Below are 14,016 nucleotides of genomic sequence, written 5' to 3' on the forward strand. Positions count from 1 at the left end.
TTTAAGTTCTATTTTTTTAAGTACTTTATAAGGCTTTTCTAAAAAAAAACATGTTTACATTTTACCCATATCTTTACTTGTTTCTGTATATCTCTTTCCTATATTAGGGCCACAGTTATCTTCAAGGAGAAAAATAAAATCTCTTCTTGACTAGAAATTTTGTAAAGTAGGCTTACCGAAGGCCTACTTTGGCAAGATGTCCCTCACAATGGGCAGGATAAGAAGCAGAATGTCAGAGGGGCAAGATGGCAGCACCGGGAGGACTCTCATTCTGAGCAGCAGCAGCAGGATCAGCACAGTGACCAGTAATCAGAACTCGTGGCCATAAAACACAGTCATTGTGTTTCCCAGGTGAGAGGATACCCCACGGTGGGGGATTCAATCAGCTTTTAACTCACCCGGCTAAACCGCGGAAGAGATCCCGGTTCTGCCAGACGCTTGGCTGCCGGCCGCCAGCCCCAGCCCCAGCCCAGAGCCACAAGCCAGTGTCTCTGGTCACGGTCCCAGACTGAACCGTGGGTACCACACTATCAGAGACTGGAATTTTCAGTCGAAAGATAACCCCAGGGTACAGGAAACGACTAGGACTGGCCTTAGGTCACCCATACATCCCCTGGAAAAGACTCGGGGTCCATGGGCACCCCAGGAGCCAGCCCGGAGCCAGAGCCGGGGACCCAGGTTCCGGCACTGAGCCCTGCCTGCCAGCGCGCCTGACTCACCGCCTGAGATAGAACTGTGGGCACCAGGGCACCAGCGAATGAGTTTCACTGTCTGGTGCAAACACACAGGGAGGGAAACAGCTGGTCTGATCTCAGAGCACTCAGCCGACACCCCCAACCTGAAAAGGTCCCCGGAAAATTACCCAGCTTAGGGAGGCACCCAGGTTCCCAAAGGCCACAAAGGCAGACACAGGCAGTTTCTGCGCACCAGACAGCTGACAGAGACTGAGCCGCCATCACACAGCTGTGCTCCAGGCACAGGCAGTTTCTGTGGCCAGCCAGCTGGCAGACACTGAGCAGTGTGCACCAGGGCAAAAAAACACACTGGGAGTCCGTGTCTCCAGAGAATCCACAGGGAAGGAAGGAAACTGTACTGACTTAAATCACCCAATCCTTCCCTAGAAAAAGTCTAGCAGACTAGTGGGGCTGAGGCGCCAGCACTCAGCTGTGCTCCAGACACAGGCACAAACAGTTGATGCGCGCCTGATGCCCAACTGGGTCACAGCAGCTGATCATTAAATTTACAACAAGAAACCCAGAAACAGGGCAGCTGCCCTCAGGACTTCCCTGGGTAAGAGGAGAACCCTCTCGACTAACAAAGACCACAGTTACCACTCAGGTCTATATCCCTGAGGTGAGCAACTCCTGAAAAAACACCAGCCATCCAGGGACTATACCCAAAAAGCTGAGAAGACATCCTTCAGGAAAAACCAGCTTGATGCAAAGGGGATTCTCTCCACCACAGGATCCCCAGGAACCACCAGAAAATAACCCCAAACACCTAAGATAGCACAATGGGTAGAGGCCAGCGTCAAAGCTCAAGCAACAAAAGACAGAGCAATATGGCATCTCCAGAACCCAGTTACCCAGGGGCAAGTAGCCCTGGACACCCCACCATAACTGAAATCCAAGAAGATGACCTAACAAGCATGCTCATGAAGATGATAACAGAGGAAACAAATAAGATTCGTAAAGACATAGAGGAAGATAAACTCAAACAGAATATTGCCATCCGTAAAGAAATAGAGGAAGCTGCAGCCAAACAGTTTATGGCCTTTAGAAAGGAAATGCTTAAAACACTGAATGAAATAAAAGAAACAGAGTTGAAGGAACTAAAAGAAAAACAGGAAAGTACAATCAGACAGGTGAAGGAAGTAAACAAAACAACTCAAGACCTGAAGATAGAATTGGAAAAATTAAAGAAAACACAAATGGAAGAAATAATGGAAAGGAAGAATCTAGGGAAGAAAACAGGAACTACAGAGGTAAGCATAACCAACAGACTACAAGAGATGGAAGAAAGAATCTCAGGTGTAGAAGATACAATGAAAGAAATCGATGTATCTGTCAAAGAATATGTTAAATCCTAAAAATTCCTGACACAGACCGTCCAAGAAATGCAAGACAATATGAAAAGACAAAACCTAAGAATAATAGGTATAGAGGAAAAAGAAGACTCCCTTCTCCAAGGCCCAGAAAATATTTTCAACAAAATCATTGAAGAAAATTTCCCCAAGCTAAAGGAGAGGCCAATTAGAATACATGAGGCCTACAGAACACCCAACAAATTTGACCAGAAAAGAAAATCCTCCTGCCACATAATAATCAAAACAGTAAGTATACAGAACAAAGAAAAAATACTAAAAGCTGCAAGGGAAAAAGGCCAAGTAACATATAATGGCAAACCCATTAGAATCACACCTGACTTTTCAACAGAGACTATGAAAGCCAGAAGGGCCTGGACGGATATCATGCAGACCCTAAGAGAACACAGATGTCAGCCAAGGCTACTATACCCCGCAAAACTCTCAGTCCTCATAGATGGAGAAAACAAGATATTCAATGACAAAAACAAATTTCAGCAATACCTACAAACAAATCCAGCATTACAGAAGACACTGGAAGGGAAAATACAACCCAAGAAAGCTAGCTACATTCAAGAAAACACAGGAAATAAATAACCTCACTTCAGTAAAACAAAAAGCAACCAAGCACACAACCTGATGACCACAGCCAACATCAAAATCAAGAGATCTAACAGCCACTGGTCATTAATCTCTCTCAACACCAATGGACTCAACTCTCCAATAAAAAGACACAGATTAACAGAATGGATACATAAACTAAACCCAGCAATCTGTTGCATACAAAAAAAACATCTAAGACACAAAGTTAGACATTACCTGAGGGTAAAGGGTTGGAAGACGACTTTCCAAGCAAACGGACCCAAGAAGCAAGCAGGAGTAGCCATTCTAATATCTGATAAAATAGACTTTCAACCAAAATTAATCAAAAGAGATGGGGAAGGACACTTCATACTCATCAAGGGAAAATTCCACCAGGAAGACATCACAATCCTGAACATCTATGCCCCAAATACAAGGGCACCCACATTTGTGAAAGAAACATTGATAAAATTTAAAGCACATATAGATCCACACACATTAATAGTGGGAGACTTCAACACCCCACTCTCAACAAAGGACAGGTCAACAAAACAGAAATTAAACAAAGAAACAATGTCTCTGACAGAGGTCATGAATCAAATGGACCTGACAGACATTTACAGAACTTTACACCCAAACACAAAAGAATTTACATTCTTCTCAGCACCTCATGGAACCTTCTCCAAAATAGACCATATAGTGGGTCACAAAGCAAGCCTCAACAGATACAAGAAGATTGAAATAATCCCATGTATCTTGTCTGATCACCATGGAATAAAGCTGGACCTCAACAATAACAGAAATAACAAAAGCCTACACACACATGGAAACTGAACAACTTGTTACTAAATGACAGCTGGGTCAGGGAAGAAATAAAGAAAGAAATTAAAGTCTTTCTAGAAATCAATGAAAATGAAGACACAACATACCCGAACTTGTGAGACACAATGAAAGCAGTGCTAAGAGGAAAGTTCATAGCACTAAGTGCCTTCAAGAAGAAATTCGAGACAGCTCATTCAAGCACCCTAATGGCTCACTTAAAAACCCTAGAAAAAGAAGAAGCAGACACACCAAGAAGGAGTAGACGGCTGGAAATAATCAAACTCAGGGCTGAAATCAATCATTTGGAAACAAAACAATTCAAAGAATCAATGAAACCAAGAGCTGGTTCTTTGAGAAAATCAACAAGATCGACAAACCCTTAGCCAGGCTGACTAAAAGGCAGAGAGACACCACCCAAATCAACAAAATCAGAAATGAAAAGGGGGATATAACTACAGACACTGAGGAAATCCAAACAATCATTAGGACTTACTTCAAAAGTCTATATGCCACAAAATTTGAAAATCTAAATTAAATGGACAATTTTCTTGATCGATTTGACTTACCAAAGCTGAATCAGGACCAGGTAAATCAACTAAATAGTCCTATATCCCCCAAAGAAATAGAAGCGGTCATCAAAAGTCTCCCATCCAAAAAAAGCCCAGGACCAAATGGCTTCAGCGCAGAATTCTACCAGACCTTCAAAGAAGAGCTAACACCAATTCTCTTCAAACTATTCCACAAAATAGAAACAGAAGGAATATTACCAAATTCATTCTATGAAGCCACAGTCACCTTGGTACCTAAACCTCACAAAGACTCAACAAAGAAAGAGAATTTCCGGCCAATCTCCCTCATGAACATTGATGCAAAAATACTTAATAAAATACTTGCAAACCGAATCCAAGAACACATCAAAGATATTATCCACTATGACCAAGTAGGCTTCATCCCAGGTATGCAGGGGTGGTTCAATATACGGAAATCCATCAATGTGATCCACCATATTAACAAACTGAAAGAAAAAAACCACATGATAATCTCCCTAGATGCTGAAAAAGCCTTTGACAAAATCCAACATCCATTCATGTTCAAAGTATTGGAGAGATCAGGGATACAAGGCACATATCTAAACATAGTAAAGGCGATATACAGCAAGCCTATAGCCAACATCAAACTGAACGGAGAGAAACTTAAAGCAATCCCACTGAAATCAGGGACAAGACAAGGCTGCCCACTTTCTCCATATCTCTTCAACATAGTACTGGAAGTCCTTGCTAGAGCAATAAGACAGTTGAAGGAGATCAAGGGGATACAAATTGGAAAGGAAGAAGTCAAATTATCACTATTTGCAGATGATATGATAGTATACGTGAGTGACCCCAAAAACTCTACCAGGGAACTCCTACAGCTGATAAACACCTTCAGCAAAGTGGCCAGATACAAAATTAACTCAAAAAAATCAGTAGCCCTCCTGTATACAAAAGACAAAAGGGCTGAGAAAGAAATTAGGGAAACAACACCCTTCACAATAGCCACAAATGACATAAGGTACCTCGGAGTAACCCTAACCAAGAAAGTCAAAGACTTGTATGAAAAAAATTTCAAATCTCTGAAGAAAGAATTAGAAGAAGATATGAGAAGATGGAAAGATCTCCCATGCTCATGGCTTGGCAAGATTAACATAGTAAAAATGGCCATCTTACCAAAAGCAATCTACAGATTCAATGCAATGCCCATCAAATTACCAACACAATTCTTTACAGACCTGGAAAGAAAAATTCTCAACTTCATCTGGAATAACAAGAAACCCAGAATTGCTAAAACAATCCTCTACAATAAAAGATCTTCCGGAGGTATCCCCATCCCTGATCTTAAGTTGAACTATAGAGCAACAGTTTTAAAAACTGCATGGTACTGGCATAGAAACAGAATGGTGGATCAATGGAACCGAACAGAGGACCCAGAAATAAACCCACACACTTATGGACACCTGATCTTTGACAAAGATGCCAAAACCATACAATGGAAAAAAGATAGCATCTTCAACAAATGGTGCTGGTCTAACTGGATGTCTACATGTAGAAAAATGCAAATAGATCCATACTTGTCACCCTGCACAAAACTGAAGTCCAAGTGGATCAAAGACCTCAACATAAAACCAGACACATTAAATCGGCTTGAAAAAAAAGTGGGAAATACCCTAGAACTCATTGGTACAGGGGAAAACTTCCTGAACAGAACACCAACAGCACAGGCTCTAAGAGCAACAGTCAATAAATGGGAACTCATGAAACTGAAAAGCTTCAGCAAAGCAAAGGACAACGTCATCAAAACAAAGCGACCACCTACAGATTGGGAAAGAATCTTTACCAACCCTTTATCTGACAGAGGACTCATATCCAGTATATATAAAGAACTAAAGAAGCTGAAAAGCAACAAACCAAGTAATCCACTTAAAAAATGGGGAACAGAGCTAAACAGAGAATTCTCTGGAGAGGAATACCGAATGGCAGAGAAGCACTTAAAGAAATGCTCAACCTCACTAGCCATTAGGGAAATGCAAATCAAAACAACCCTGAGATTTCACCTTACACCCTTGAGAATGGCCAAGATCAAAAACTCAAGTGACAACACATGCTGGAGAGGTTGTGGAGAAAGGGGAACCCTTCTCCACTGCTGGTGGGAATGTAAACTTGTACAACCTCTCTGGAAATCAATCTGGCGCTTTCTCAGACAACTAGGAATAGCGCTTCCTCAAGATCCAGCCATACCACTACTGGGCATATATCCAAAAGAGGCTCAAGTACACAAAAAGGACATTTGCTCAACCATGTTTGTAGCAGCTTTATTTGTAATAGCCAGAAGCTGGAAACAACCCAGAATGCCCCTCAACTGAAGAATGGATGCAGAAATTGTGGTACATCTACACAATGGAATATTACTCAGCAATGAAAAATAAGGAAATCATGAAATTCGCAGGTAAATGGTGGGATCTGGAAAGGATCATCCTGAGTGAGTTGTCCCAGAAGCAAAAAGACACACATGGTATATACTCACTCATATAGACATACAGCATAGGACAAACCCACTAAAACCTGTGCATCTAAAGAAACTAAGCAAGAGAGAGGACCCTAACTAAAATGTCCAATCCCCATCTGGAAAGGCAAAGAGGATGGACATCAGAAGAAGAAGAAAACAGGAAACAACCTAGGAACCTACCACAGAGGGCCTCTGAAAGCCTCTGCCCTACAGACTATCAAAACAGATGCTGAGCCTGATGGGCAACTGTTGGGCAGAGTGAATGGAATTTTAGGTAAGAACGGGAAATAGTAAGAGCTGGAGAGGACAGAGCCTCCACAAAGAGAGCAACAGAACAAGAAAATTTGAACACAGGGAACTTCCCAGAGACTCATACTCCAACCAAGGACTATTCATGGAGATAACCCAGAACCCCTGCACAGATGTAGCCCAGGGCAGTTCAGAGTCCAATTGGGTTACATAGTAATGTGAAGAGGGACTGCCTCTGACATAATCTGATTGGCCTGCTCTTTGATCACCTCCCTCTGGGGGGGAGCAGCCTTACCAGGCCATAGTAGAGGACAATGCAGCCACTTTTGATGTGAACTGATGGACTAAGATCAGAAAGGAGAGGAGAACCTCCCCTATTAGTGGTCTTGGGGAGTGGCATGCAAGCAGAGGGAGGAGGGAGGGTGGAATTGGGAGGGGAGGAGGGAGGGGCTTATGGGGGGATGCAGAATGAATAAAGTGTAATTGATGAAAAATTTAAAAAAAAGGGAAAAAATAATTTAAGAACCTTAAATGACTTTCAAAAGTGGAGGAAAACATGGAGTTAGTCAATTGGCATGGAGCACGTCTCGCCCCTGGGGGCAATGGTCTCCTGAACCTACTCAGACCTCGGACACCACCACTGCTAGTTCTAGAACTGACGCAGGATGTTCCAACGAGGGGGTTAAGGCTTCTCATAATATTTCCTATAAGCCCACACCTGTTTGTCTATATCCCCCATTTTTATTCATTATTAGCCAGATAGAGCCAAGTAATTGTGGTGATGATACTTGCTTTTTTGCCCAATGCTGGAATGCTAGTAAATTTAGGTATGCCCTGGTTACTCGCATGCCTCACTGCTTGCCTGTGCCCGTTGATGCCCCTCACGCTATGACTCTCTTCAGACAGAAAAGGGATCTTGGAACTACAGCCACCATTGTTACTACCATCTCATTGGCGGCTGTTGGAGCTACCACCAGGGCATTAGCCATGAGTCACACTGGGCAGACTGCTCAGACCCTGAACAATCATTTAGCCAATGTAGCTCATGCCTTAGTTGTACATAAAGGAATTAATGCTCAACTAAAAGGAAGTTTGATGGTGTTCAATCAGAGGATTGACCTCGTGCAGGAGCAAATTGATACCCTATGGCAAATTGCTCAACTTGGCTGTCAATGAAAATATGCTGGACTTTGAGTCACTAGCATATAACATGAGAATTTTTCCTGTGCTGCAAATCTGTCTAAACAATTGTCGAGCTATATTTTAGGTAATTGGACTGGAGAATTCGATACTACGATGGAGCAGCTGAGAGTGGCCATTGTCACAGTAAATTCTACCAGAGTGGATGCAGGACTAGCCACAGGATTATCATCATGGATTGCTGCAGCCATGAATCATCTGAAGGAATGGGCGGGCATGGGAGCGTTAGCAGGCCTTCTGGTGTTGGTCTCCTTGGTTTGCCTGTGGTATATATGCAAGATTAGAGTCTCACAACAGTGTGATGCAGCCTTGATCATTCAGGCCTTTACAGCCATTGAAGCAGGACAGTCTCCCCAAGCATGGTTGGATACCATAAAAAGCTAAAATGTTACGCTCAGGATGCAAGGCTAAGCACTGCACTTCAGGGTCAGCCGCTTTGGACCCAGAGAAGAGCATGTCTGGTTGCATGCGGGTTGATGCCCCAGGTCCCGCCTCTGAGAAAAAGGTATCAGACGGGTCTGATGCTCTTTGGGTGGATGACACCTAAACGAACATCGGTACAAAGTCCCAATTTATTTCTAATATCAGAGATCAGACCTCTACTCTTGCCTGATGCATCTAAAACAAAAAGGGGGAACTGTAGAGAGCTGCGGAATGCTATGCCTTAAAGATGGAGCTGGTTTCCGCCTTCCACCTTCACGATGGTGAGTGCTCTCTGTCACGAACAATTCCACATTTGGCTAATGCTGAGGATCTGGCTTGCTTCCATGTATGTGGACCTATCTGCATTGTCCACGTGGCACGCCTGGGTTGGCTACCCAGAGGCTATTTAAGCTGTGGACTGGCTTTCCCCAGGGTCCGAGGATTGTTCAAGGTTTCTGAATAAACTGCATTGAAAAAAAAAAAAGAATAGAAGAACTGAAAGTGATGGCAATGGCATGGGTTTCTTTGGGTGTCTCTGGGACCTCCTGCCCAATAATTTCTAGAGAAATAACCTGCACCAGGCACTCAGACACAAAGACTTTCATTAAGTAACTCATGTCTACTAGGAGCAGTGTTGTCTACCCATGTTAGATACCTCTGATCAAACTCTCTCTATATATATGTGGTCATAAATATATATTTTAAAATATATATTTATAAAATAAATATAAATAATATATAATACAATATATTTATGAATAAAAAAATAAAATATGTAGTATGAAAATCCCAGGGGCTCATATGGTATATAATCATGTATAAGTGGATATTAGCTATAAAATATAGGATAAACATACTAAAATCTATACTCCTAAAGAAACTAAACAACAAGGAGGACCCTAAGGAAGATGCTTAATCCTCACTCCAAAGGGCAAACAGGATAGACAGCAAAGGTAGGAGAAGACAAAGAACAGGACAGCAGCCTACCACAGAGGACCTCTGAAAGACTCTACCCACCAAGGTATCAAAGGAGATACTGAGACTCATTTCCAAACTTTAGGCAGAGTGCTAAAATCCTCATGGAAGAAGAGGGAGATAGAAAGATCTGGAAGGGACAGGAACTCCACAAGGAGAACAACAGAGCCAAAATACCTGGGCCCAGGGGGTCCTGCAGAAACCGATACTCCAACCAAGGACCATGCATGGAGAGGACCTAGAACTCCTGTTCAAAGAAAACCCATTGGCAGCTCAGTTTCCAAGTGGGTTTCCTAGTAAGGGGTACAAGGACTGTCTCTGATATGAACTGAAAGTCTGGCTCTTTGATCAGTTTCCCTGGGGGTGGGGGATACAGCTTTGCCAGGCCACAGAGGAAGATGATGCAGCCAGCCTTGATGAGACCTGATAAGTGAGGGTTGCATAGAGGGGGAGAAGGTCCTCCCCTATCAGGAGACTAAGGAAAGACCATAGGGGGAGAAGAAGAAGGGTGGGTGGGACTGGTAGGAGACGAGGGAGGGGGCTACAGCAGGGATCCAAAGTGAATAAATTGTAATAAACAAACAAACAAACAAATAAATAAATAAGAAAATTCCAGTGCTTGAGACGTAAGCCAATATAGATTGATTAGATTTTTTTGTTGTTCTGTGGGTGGCTGTTGGGCCCTCTATCTCAGCTTTCTCTATGAGAAGTTATCAAAGGATATTTCACCAGATGTGGGGAGCCAAAGCTGTCTACGGAAGCCAAAGCCAAAGCTATCTAGTGGAGAAAAAGGTAGTTACTGAAGCCAAAGCCAAGTAGAGAGCAAAGGTCATTTAGTGGAGACCTAAAGCTATGTAGAGAAAGAGTTATCTAGACCCTAAATCATGGGTGATAGATTGTGAGGACATCCTTTGTTAGAGCATCCATAAGATATCTTAAGAGAACATTCTTATGGTATCTTGCAGTTATAATAGTTAAGCCATGAAAGCACTCTTCCTGTCTCCTGCAGCAGCTAATTACCTTCCCCCATTTCCTGCCTTCTCCCTATATAAGTTGGGTAAAAGTTTCTAATAAATGAAGCCTTGATCAGACAAACAGACTTGGCTTCCTTCCTTGCACTTCTTGTCCCCCCCCCAATTCCTTCCACTCTCCTCCCTTAGGAACCCGTTGAAGCCCCCGCTGGTTGGGGGCAACCGGAGAGAGAGATGCTAGATGATTTTATAGTCTTCTAAATCTTACATTACATCATCTGTGGAAAAAAAAAGAAAACAGAAAGAAAAAGACCTCAAACTTCCTATAGATGAAAGAAATAGCTTCTGCCATGTCCTCTGGTGTAGCAAAATGACCTCATCATGAGTTCATTTGCCTCATTAAACTCAAACTGTTAAAAATTGCTTCCTTCTTATGAGTGAGTATATACCCTGTGCGTCTTTCTGCTTCTGGGATACCTCACTCGGGATGATCTTTTCCAGTTCCCAACATTTGCTTGCAAATTTCATGATTTCCTTGTTTTTGATTGCTGAGTACTATTCCATTGTATAGATATACCACAATTTCTGTATCCATTCCTCAGTTGAGGGGCATCTGGGCTGTTTCCAGATTCTGGCTATTACAAATAAAGCTGCTAAGAACATGGATGAGCCAATGTCCTTGTTGTGTACTTGAGCATCTTTTGTATATATATATATATATATAGGAGTAATATAGCTGGATCTTGAGGAAACACTATTCCTAATTGTCTGAGAAAGCACCAGATTGATTTCCAAAGTGGTTGTACAAATTTACATTCCCACCAGCAGTGGAGGAGGGTTCCCCTTTCTCAACATCCTCTCCAGCATGTGCTGCCACTTGAGTTTTTGATCTAAGCCATTCTGATGGGTTAAATCAGGTGAAATCTCAGGGTCGTTTTGATTTGCATTTCTCTGATGACTAAAAACATTGAACATTTTTTAAGTGTTTCTCTGCCATTCGATATTCCTCTATTGAGAATTATCTGTTTAGCTCTGTACCCCATTTTTGTTTGGATTACTTGATTTGTTGCTGTTTAACTTCTTGAGTTCTTTATATATTCTGGATATTAGCCCTTTATAAGATATAAGGTTGGTGAAGATCCTTTCCCAATCTGTAGGTAGTCGTTTTGTTCTGATGAGTGTCCTTTGCTTTACAGAAGCTTTTCAGTTTCATGAGGTCCCATTTATTGATTGTTGCTCTTAGAGTCTGTGCTGTTGTTGTTCTGTTCAGGAAGTTTTCTCCTGTACCAATGAGTTCAAGGCTTTTCCCCACTTTTTCTTCTAACAGGTTTAGTGTGTCTGGTTTTATATTGAGGTCTTTGATCAACTTGGACTTTAGTTTTGTGCAGGGTGATAAGTATAGATCTATTTGCATAGATATATAATATAGGATAAACCTACTAAAATCTGTACACCTAAAGAAACTAATCAAGAAGGAGGACTCTAGCTAAAATGCTCAATCCCCATTCAGAAAGGCAAAGAGGAGGGAAATCAGAAGAAGAACACAGGGAACAGGAGAGGAGCCTGCCACAGACAGCCTCTGAAAGGCTCTACTCCTCAGGGTATCAAAGTAAATGCTGAGACTTATGGCCAACCTTTGGCCAGAGTGCAGAGAACCTTATGAAAGAAGTGGGAAATAGTAAGACCTGGAGAAGACAGGAGCTTCACAAGGAGAACAACAGAACCAAATAATCTGGGCCCAGGGAACTTTTCTGAGACTGATACTCCAAGCAAGGATCATTCATGGAGATAACCTAGAACCCCTGCACAGATGTAGCCCATGGCGGTACACTGTCCAAGTGGGTTTCATAGTAATGGGAACAGGGACTGTCTCTGACATGAACTGATTGGCCTGCTCTTTGATCACCCCCCAACACACACAGGGGGGAGCAGGCTTACCAGACCACAGAGGAAGACAATGCAACCACTCCTGATGAGACCTAATAGACTAGGATCAGAAGGAAGGGGAGTACTCCCCTGTTAGTAGCCTTGGGGAGGGGCATGGGTGGAGAAGGGGAAGGGAGGGTGGGAAAGGGGAGGAGGGAGGGAGCTATAGAATACAAAGTGAATAAATTGTAACTAACGAAAAATAAATTTAAAAAAATCTCTTCCCTCTCACCAGCTGGCACCAAAGTGAACCATGTAAACAAGGTCTAGATGGCTAGTCAGATACCAAATTGGTAGAAATTATAGGACAAATATAACGTTCTTTGTTTTACATGGGTGAAGGCAATTGGCACCACAGAAAATCAAATACTATCCCCTCCACTAACATATCACTTAGAAAGCCCATGGTGTGAGATGGAATGGACAGAGGATCTCCAAGTTTGAAACAGAAGAATTCTTAGTAGCCTCTGAGAACCAGTTCATTCCCTCGAGCCCTGACCACAGGTTCAGCTTTGCCACAGTCATCTGTGACTCTTCTTCCTAAGTAATCAAGGCTCCTCCACTGAGAACTTAAGAGAGACTTGCTGCCTTGATTTCCTGTGCCTGATAGCCAAAATTTACATCGAATTCAAGTGTCTGTTCTATCAGCTGCTCGAAGTGACTAAGATGTCAGGAGTTGGTAGGGTGGGGAAGACTCTCTCTGTCTTAAGAGGAGATCAGGGGCGTTACAAACATTCAAGGGGAAGGGATGGGCACACGAGATGGAAGGCAGAAAATCTACATGTTTGATTTGCAGTGGTGATGTTTTAATCATGCTCCGAAGACAGCAATTTGTTTCAACCCCCAGGGCTCCATCATGGTATTTTATTTTCGACAGAATCAATTAGTTTTCTGCACATCAGTTCTTGCCTTTTTGTTATAGTTTCTGAAATTTCACCCATAGGCGTGTGTATTTGAGCACGTGGTCTCCACGTGGTGACACCATTTTGAAGTCACGTGGCCCAGGTGGCTCAGACAGACCTGAATTAGTTGTCACCTTGTCCTGCTTGTGTCCAGTGTTCTTTGGTTCCAGTTCTTAACTCAATATGAGAGGCAACGGATACCCATTCCCGTGATCTGACATGCTGTTCCCCACCATGTTGAATTATGTCCTCTGAAACTGCAAATCATTAAATCTCTTCTCCCTTAGGTTGCTTCTGTCGTGTGTCCTGCTACAGCAAGAAGAAAAGCAACTGACGTAGAAGACTTGACCCCACAGGATTCTTTACAAATGTGGGTCAATGACAGATCTAACAAGTAATCATTAACTTAAGGTTAGCAAATCATAAGTCATACCTATAAGTCTGTGAATTCTATTTGCAATTAAGTTTTATGAGATATAAATATTCAAGTCAGAATGTCAGTATTTGATTACAGAATGTTGAGGATTTTGGTTGAACGTCAGTAGGATGTATTGTTGTATATTTCCTAAAAAGCACATTCCACAAAATAGCATCACACCAGCCATGCAAGCTTAATATAAGTTTAATGATTTCTTTGTGATTTTGCTGTCATTGACCAGAATCTTTATGTCTTAAAATTAAGGGCTGAAGAATTTAAAATTCAAGAGTTATTGTGTGAAATTAATTCATAGTCAATATTAGGAATGCATGGGGGGAATCTTGAAAAGTAGACATTAGGCAAAAAAAAAAAAACAAAAAACAAAAAAAAAAAACCCAAATCATAACCCTACATAATTGTGAT

The sequence above is a fragment of the Meriones unguiculatus genome, chromosome 20 (genome assembly GCF_030254825.1).
Source record: "Meriones unguiculatus strain TT.TT164.6M chromosome 20, Bangor_MerUng_6.1, whole genome shotgun sequence".
In the NCBI taxonomy this organism is placed as follows: Eukaryota; Metazoa; Chordata; class Mammalia; order Rodentia; family Muridae; genus Meriones; species Meriones unguiculatus.